Consider the following 8,919-nt stretch of genomic DNA (forward strand, 5'->3'; position numbering starts at 1 on the left):
AAGACACTGCCTTTGAAAACATACAGTAAAAATTACATGGTAAGTAGCTGTCGTCACTTGTAGGAAATACAGGAAATTTCAGTCAGCACATTGCCTGTCAGTGTTATCACATATTACCCCCCTATACACACCAAAAGATGGAAACTGTAAATCCAAAAGTCCAATGTTCAGTAGATCTTAGTAAATATTTATATATAAGAGGTGCTTGAGAAATCTAGTTATAGGACAGCTTGATGGGGGGAGCGGGGAGGGTTCTCCAATACTAAGGAAGAAGTCAGACACAGAGTTCATACCAAATAGTCCAGAACCAGAGAACATCAAACTTGCTCCAGCAACCCTTGTCCATGTGACCCAAACACACTGCTAGTGCACAGTCCAGTAAGTATCCAAGAAAGTAAGATCAGAGATTACCTTAAATAAGTATTAAAGAACTGTTTTCCTAATGTAAACTGTTCTATTTATGCTGTTCTGACAATTTAATTACACACATATTAGCAAGACTTCTAGTGCCAGAATGAATCCCTCACTTCATACTCCCGATCACCAAATCAAACATGGAAATGAGTATTCACAGTTCTTCTAGATATCAAAAAGAATAGACTTAACTGGAGATACTGTCTCTACTGCATGGTGACACTCCAGCTAAAGCCTTCAGTGTCCTGGTGGTAATGATCTGTTTTCCATCTGCCCATGATGAAGCACTATCTCACAATTTCTGGCCATACTAATATCCCCTTTGTTTTACAGATGATAACCACACTTTTCCTCTGATTAGCTACTTAATTGCCATAATTAAATTAAACTCACAGCAATTATTCCAAATTTGTCCTAAATCTACCACTAGCTGAACAGCAGAGCTGATCTAATGGACCAGTTGTACCAAAAAGAAGGGAAGCTCTGGAGCTTGTGGATTCATCTGTAATCCATGTAATACACTAGACCAGCAGAAAACTTATTTTTTAGTAGTTTCTTGCTGGTTTAGTTAAACCTAATTTATTTGGGGGTTTAATGACTGCCAGGGCTCACACAGCATAAGACGTAGTAGCAGCACTTCCCTCATTCAATAGCAGTGGCTGTAGATGTCTTCTGAAACTGCACCCCTAGTTCACAGTTTGCTGCTATTGTTCAAAACCTGCGGAAGGGCTCATATGCCCAATAGTTTGTGTGGTTTTCCCTACTGTATTAGATGCAATAAGAGCTATTATACCTTGAGAAGCCAGATGTTATAGAAAAGCTCCTCTGCTACAAGTCTGTCACTGGTTTCATCCAGCTTTACAATAAATTAACTGGAAAAGCTCCTCTGTAATTAATTGTAATTTTGAATTGTAGGCCAATTCCATGTAAATTTATGTTCTAAGTTTTTAGCAATTAATGCACAAGAGTTACACATCCATAGCAGATTTTAAACACTAGCCTGTGTGAGGCACCATCACTTAGTACATTATTTCAAATAAATCCATTTGCATTCTGTGATCACCATCTACACCAGAAAAAAACCCCACTTGTACTTTTGGTAAATATGTATTTGGGATGAAAATTTACTTTATCTATGATATATCAAAAGAGTTAAGATGGAAAGCTGAAAAATATTGGTCTGATTAAGCAGCTCTTCAAAATCACTTTGTATGCAGGGAAATTCTACAGCCAGAATCCACCAAGAATACTTACTCAAAATATCATTTATATCATATAAAGAATCTTTTGTCTCTGCAGCTAGTACTGATGATTCTTCAAAAAAGTAAACAACAATTTTATAAAACCATGAAGAAAGAAACATCTTTAACTTCATTCAATCCACACATTGGCTATTTAAGAAATGATCTTTCATCTCAAAAAAGAACTGTGTTTTCATTATGAAATTAATCAAGGGCCTGGTTTCTTACATATTCCATTCTTCTTGAGGAAGGAAATAAATGTAATTACAGTTGCTTTAATCAGTGGTGACACTTCTCTAAGAATCACTCAAGACTTTTATCTCAAGATCAACTACTTTTTTTTGTGGCAGAGAGAATTTCTCCGTCTGTCAGATCTGATCAGTAGTAACTAGCACTGAAATTTATCTTCAGAATATTTAAATTTTGGATTCCCTCACTTTACTGTGCTTTGTTTGTACACAAAGATTTTAATAGACATAATACAATGCAAAAAGTAATCTGAAAAATTATATCTAAGAAAGTTAAGTAAGCAGATAATCCTGGTGTATTTTGCATCTAAAAGAAAAGTGGTAATTTCTCTTTTGGGGACTTGGACCACATGTTGGAATAATCTAATAAACAGACTTTCCAATCCAAATGGAATTAGCAGAGCAATAATATTCTACCAGCATTGTTAAAAGAAAGAACCAGAACTAGGAAACACAACGCAAAGTCTTCTGCTATTAAAGGAACTTTCTGTCTTCTATGTAATTTCAGATTCAGGAAGTTAGTTATCTTGTTACACGTCATGTCATCAGTTTTACCTTGTATTATTATGTCAGCAACTACCAGGGAGGCTCAGTGTTAAGCCTTGGAGAGCTGCTTTAATGAATCAAGCCCTGCTGTTGATCAAGGCCAGCAGCACTATCCCTGGACAGACAAAGCTAAAATTGCAATTATGACCGTACCAGTAATTTCAATCTGAATCACAAATTCGTAGACTATGAAAAATGTAGCAATTAGGAGAATGCCGAGACTGGAAATTGAGACTGTTCCCTAACAGGAACTTTTTCATGGGTCAGGGTACTCAGTAAAAGCTACAAAACAACTGGGGCAGAATACACCTGTTACACCCTATGTTCTTGTCTTCTATTATTTGGAGTTTTTTAAAAAAAGCTCTTATTTACATAGATTATCCCCATTTTAAAATTACTGAAAACAAAAATGAGATGTCTACAGGAGATGACAACATAAGAATCAATCCAAATCTGTTCTCATACATCCACACTATCTGTATGAACACACATTAAAATATTTTATTATATGATTCTATGATTTTTAAAAATGTAAATGTTGATGCATATTAACATGTTTTATTTTATAGTTTTAAAGAGAAATCTTGGCTATTCTACTTCCGCAAATTAGTTTGTCAGCTGCAGCCACTGGGAAATATGAGTTTCTGTGTCATAAAAAGTCATAAAATCATAATATGATCATACAACTAGTAGTTCACAGCTGTTACAAACTAAGTTAGGTACTTTCTTATTTTGTTTGATAAAATGGAATTCATTAGTACTGACTGAAACTGCTAGAGAACAAGTACACGAGACCTGAAAAAGTAGTCCATGAACATTAATAGTTTCAAAGACCACTGCAAAGAGAAATTAACATGAAATTCTGTAACGCCACATGGAAAATCAATGTATTTCCTATGCAGTGATACAGTGCCAATGTGAAATCACCTCTGTAATTACAAGGCGAAGATAAATTGCCTCTCTGCATCAAGTTATAATCGCAGCATTTGGTTCCTCATGGAAGAAGTCAATGGTAGCGGTTTCATCTGTCTATAATCACTGTAAGCAGTCTCTAACTCCACATCTCGCTGAAGGGAACCAGGATAGCTCAGGTACAAAAAGAATTGTGTGATTCCAAGTCCATGACTGAATAAACCTCTACTCAAAACTACTATAGGTTGCCTTGGCTACACAACAAAATCCCAAATAATCTTTTTAAAAGAAAAATCAGGAGATACTATGAAAATTACAACCAATCTGTCCCTTACAGAAGTTCATCACATTTGAGAATTCCTGTAAGATTTTTCCAGTTGAACCATATTAAAACAAAACTGATTTCTTATTTTTCATAGTCTCTATCACTGGACCTTCACATGAGTCACAAATTTGTGAATTTAGATTTGCTATTCTCTTTCATTTGTACTGTTGTCTATTTGGAGTAATATGTTACTTTCAGTGTTGGTCTTTGAACAAATATTCTATTAAAACTTCAGAAGAACTGTTTTGGTTTTTACCTTGCACTGGGATAGAAACACAGTAAAGATTCAGGCAAAAAGATGTAAAATGAAAGCTATTACTTATTACTTATTTCCATAGAGACCGGAAGCCAAATCAGCCAGAATACTGAAGTGCTACGATTTTACAAATACAGAATTAATGGCAAAGTGTTTTCCCAAGAGATCACATTACAAAAACTAAGCTGTAACAACAGGTGAGCGAAACAAGCATGCAGGGTGGAGTTTGGAAGATGGGAATAACAAACTGCATAAAAGCAATTTTATGTCAATTACAAACTAGGGCCTTCCCTGCTGGTAACAGATTGTATTTACTGATTCAGCTGTCAGAAAATAATTCTGTAACATTGCCACCAATAAAATGCATGGAATGAGAATCACACCAAAGAATCAGGAAAAAATCACAGCTTTTAGGTCTGACCACTATTTCTTGGTACATCTCCACTGGTGATTTTTTGTGTCAGAAGGGTTCTTTTTGATAAGAATTTCCTTGGAGTGGAAATGGTATGACTACAAAGTGGTCTTCCTGCTTGTGGAAGAACCGATACCGAAGCTGTGCACAAAGGCCATCAAAAGCACCCCGTCTGCAGTGCAGATACCCCGTTCTTTAGCAGTCTTTGCTCCATGTTCACGTGCTGCACTCTTTAAAACAATGAGTGCAAACTCAACTGCCACTGAAGATGAGTGGGAAAGCAGTTCCTGAACCATTACAGACTGCAACAACTTGAAGCTCTCTGTGACGCAGCAGTCAGGAATACAACAGTGTCTCAAGGAAGTGAAGATCTTCCCAATAACTTACTCTCATCTTAAACCTCTTCTGAGAAAGGATGTCTTCTTGTCTTTTCCTAGTCAGGTTTTTTATGAGGGTAGGATTATCAAGGCAAATTAGCAGGCTATTTTTTTAATGCCAGCCAAATCTCAAAACATATACAAACTGATGGCAAACAAAGGAAGAAAATTATTCCCTAACAGGAAAGAGATGACCAAAGCACAGTAGCAAATGGTCTGCTGTTAAGAAAGCTCCTGAGACGTGCATGAATTTAACTATTAATAATCGGATAAATGGTTTCAGCTTTAGGTAACCAGTCAAAATTATTTGTTTCACATATAAGAACTACTTGTGACAGCTGTTGAGACCACAGTGCTCAAGTAATACTATGTATCTTTCATTCCAGAAGCATCCCATACTTGTGAACAATTTTTATTTTATAAGCAATAATCAAGACAGAGACAGTAACACTGATATTTCCCACAGGCACACAGCTACATATACACAGTCCTGTCACAGCCCAGTGGAGCTGCTGCCAGTGTTACACCTGCTCTGCTTATTATGGGCTTCAGTCTCAAAAGTCTGTCAAGCTGTTACTTTTCATGGCACTACATCTACTGGAAAAAATTAAAGATAAAAACACGATAATCAGGAAAATAAGCTTCACTGTAAGAAATGTCTAAGGCACTACCCAGCATCACTCAAAAACAGATTAGCTACAACTCTGAGTGATATAGTATCAACTTTTTCCAACTATTTCTTGGTATTTTACATATCGAGACTAGTAATAGAAATGAAACTTCTTCCCAGACAACCACAACAAATGTTTTTAACTGAGGATTTGGGGAACAAACAACCCCAAGCCACTGTGCACTTGGTGCAAAGTTTTCAATAGTTGAAGAAAGGATTCCCTCTTTCAACACCAGCAGTATGTCCTTCTACAGGAGTAGTTGGAAACCTTGCTTGGGACTGCTGCATTTGTCTAGAAAGGGTCTTTAAACCAAACTGCAAAAAGGAATTATGTTGTTTTGTTTTCCTACTGGGATGTTAACCATTCATTTCTAGTTGACATAGCTGGAAGAGCATATGAAGATGCTGCTGAGACCAGTCTTTCAAAGCACAAAAGGTTATAACTTAATATATTTTCTTAAAAAAGGCAGTGTAAAATTTAATATACATAAATTGATCACACTAAGAACAAAGCCTATGTATCCCTAACACAGCAAAAATCAAGATATAAAGTTCAGACAATGCACTTTTATCAGCATTCCCCCACACAGTTCGCAAAGTTCTGCTGTGCATCCTAGAGTAACGCACTTATCAACCCTAAAAATGGAGCTGCACAGGACCAACTATTATCTTAGCCTTAGTCTATGTCAATACACTTTATCTCACTTTATTTTGCACATTCTGCAGACTTAAGAGCGAAACCTAGAATTTTTCACTTCTTCTTTGAATCCTAGAGTGTACATAGAGCAGGAAAAAACAGCTGGAGCAGAGTGGTGAGTCCACTTTCAGTATTATTTCCTCTACTACTTTCAGCTGAGGTCTGGGACATAGAACACTACACACGCTGTACGTTTTATCTTTTTTGTAAGGAAATTCAATAAAAAAGGATGAATGCTATTTGGCTGTTGAATTAAATGCACAAATAAAACAGTATTTTTTCCTGTTTGTTAACTTGACCACCCAACATACCTAAGAGATTCTCTATTACAGTGCGTTCACTTTCCTGTGCAGTCTTAACTTGGTTAACTCCAGAAACTTCTGATACAGATGTGTTAAAACCACACAATGAACCCTGAAGTAATAGAGTTTTCCCAAACTTAGCTTCTCCAATCCTGTAGTTAAACTATTAAGTGCCGGTGCACAAATCTAGACATCAAAAATGTTAACATGTCCTTTCTCCCCAACAGTGACAAATATGCAAACTGACCTTTCCTGGGACTGATTTAGTCTTCCATTCTCGTTTGGAGAATGACTAGAGATACAAAACATAGGCAGCAAGATAAAGGATACCTGATGCCACAGGAAACAGAATGGTTTACCAGCAAGACATACAAAGATCTTCACTTACTTCTATACTGTAAAACGAAGTGGTTGTATGGGTAAAGCACTACCTCCCCACTATAAACAGTGACTTCATTTCTCACCAGTGGCAGGTATGCTGAGAAAAAAAATGGACCTAATCTTGTAAAATTCATATTATGCCTTCTATACCTCTAGGAGACATAGATGTGTCAAGAAAACGTGGAGGATGGAAATTTCACTTTGAAAGCAAGTTGGAGTTGAAAGAACAACTATATATAGGATTCTGCCTCCATCCAATTTAAAAGAGCAACAGGCAAGAGGATCAGGAACAGAAGTCTATCTAGATACCACTCCAATGTGTTTATTAAATAAACTGGCTTTAGTTTTTAAAAATACATATTCATATATTTTTACTTTAACTGAGACTATTTGTGCTTAATAAAACTAAGCAAAACAAAACACAGATTAAAAGCATCTGAGATCTGTCTCTGGCTTCGGGGTATGGACATAGTGTGATACCATCTTTTTTTGTATTTTCATTTAAATTTTACTTTAAAATAATACACTTCGAATAACACAGCTACTATATTCTTACCACTTACACTCCTCTTTTGAGAATTTGGCTAAAATAATGGGTGGCAAGTTGATAACTGAAAGAGGTTACCATCCAACTACCGAGCCAGAAAAACTGCAATTGAATGTTGTAAAACTTTCACAGTTCACAAACTAGCCCCAGGAAACCTGCTGGGTTTCTGAGCACTGTCTATATTCCTGCCATCCCATTGCACATCAGAAACTGACACTAACCTTTCACTGTCTACGGTAACAACTACGCACCCTCTCAGTTTTGTGTGTCTGTATGCGAGATGATTCACTTGCTTTTATTCCATGGAACTGATGATTCATTCAATCGTCTCCAGATCATGTTAACATACTAAACATGCACACAAAGAAACAAAAAAATCAAGTTCTTAAACTTTTTTTATGCTCAAATGTTTATTTTTCATTTTGGAAGAGAAAAGAAGCAATCAAATATGGGAGAGGAACCAGAGCAGGTTACGTTTCTACTCAAAGGCAAGGTTTGGGGAACACACCCAACCCACGTGTAAAACCAGCAGCCGTATTCCAGCGGCGGGCTGCGAAGGGAGGGGAGCTCCCCATCCCTCTCTCCCTCCCGCCCGCTCCGGGCCGGGGCTGCTCCTTCTGCTCCGGTACCTGGAGCGGGGAAGGCGCGGCGGGACTGGCGCGTCCCCCGCTCCGCCACACCGAGGGCTTGTGCCTCTCCTCCTTCGGTGACATCTTACATAATAAGCCGAGCTAATCACGCCGGAAGCGAGCCAAAACCGCCACGGAGCATCCGCGGGGATAATCACCCGCGGGAGGAGATGCTCCGGACCGGCACCCGCTCTTCGCTCACTGCCCACCCAGCCGCCTTGCTAGAAAAATCCTCGCCGGGGCGGCAGCGGCTCCCGCAGCAGAGCCTTCGCCCGTCACCCCGCCGTCCCCCCCGGGCAGCCACGAGCACCACGAACGGCACCGGCCCCTCCCGAGCGCGGTCCCGGCCCCGCCGGCTCAGCCCTGCCCGGCCGGCTCCCTTCTCAGCGCCGAATCGCGGGAGAAAGTTACTCGGCGGCGGCCCCGCGCCCGCCGCCGCCGCAGTTCAAGAGCAATGTCACGTTCAACAACTTGTTATGACACATGATCCCCCCGCACGCACCCGAACCTCACCGCCGCCCGCCCGGCGGCCCCCGGCGGCCCCTTACCTTCCCCTGCAGAGGCCGCGGGCACCCGCGGGCGTGTGCGGGAGTGGGTGCGTGTGGCAGCGCGGGCGGCGCCGGCTGGGCGGGCGGGCGGGCGGGGGAGGGGAAGGCGGCGGAGCGGCGGGAACGCGCCTCGCCGGACTTGTCGGCGGGCGGGGGCGGCTGCGGGGCGGCGCGGGGAGCGGCGCGGAGGGGAGCGCGGGGGGCGGAGGAGTTCCCGGGGCTTGTTTACGCGTTGCCGCCCGCCCGGTGTCAGGCGCTGCACTCTCTGATTGGACACAAACTGGGGCACGGCCCGGCTCTCGGGCGCTGCCGCCCCGGCGGCCCCGGGAGCCGCTGGGCCGCCGGCGGAGCCCCCGCGGGGCTCGGGGCCGGTGCCCCGCGGGCTCCACCAGCGCCCGCGCCCGCCCGCCCCCA

The 8,919-nt window shown here is 41.1% G+C and overlaps 1 protein-coding gene across 2 annotated transcripts in view; it reads right to left on the reverse strand.

Moving 5' to 3' along the window:
• Nucleotides 1-8,590, reverse strand: part of PCGF5 (polycomb group ring finger 5) — a 70,872-nt gene extending 62,282 nt beyond the window's left edge. For both annotated transcript variants that reach the window (XM_027672125.1, XM_027672122.1), the window contains exon 1: nucleotides 8,506-8,590. The gene's annotated coding sequence lies outside the window, so the exon portion shown is untranslated. The remainder of the gene's footprint in view (nucleotides 1-8,505) is intronic.
• Between the last annotated feature and the right edge of the window lie 329 nt (nucleotides 8,591-8,919).

The sequence above is a fragment of the Neopelma chrysocephalum genome, unplaced genomic scaffold (genome assembly GCF_003984885.1).
Source record: "Neopelma chrysocephalum unplaced genomic scaffold, ASM398488v2 Primary Assembly neopelma1_97390, whole genome shotgun sequence".
In the NCBI taxonomy this organism is placed as follows: Eukaryota; Metazoa; Chordata; class Aves; order Passeriformes; family Pipridae; genus Neopelma; species Neopelma chrysocephalum.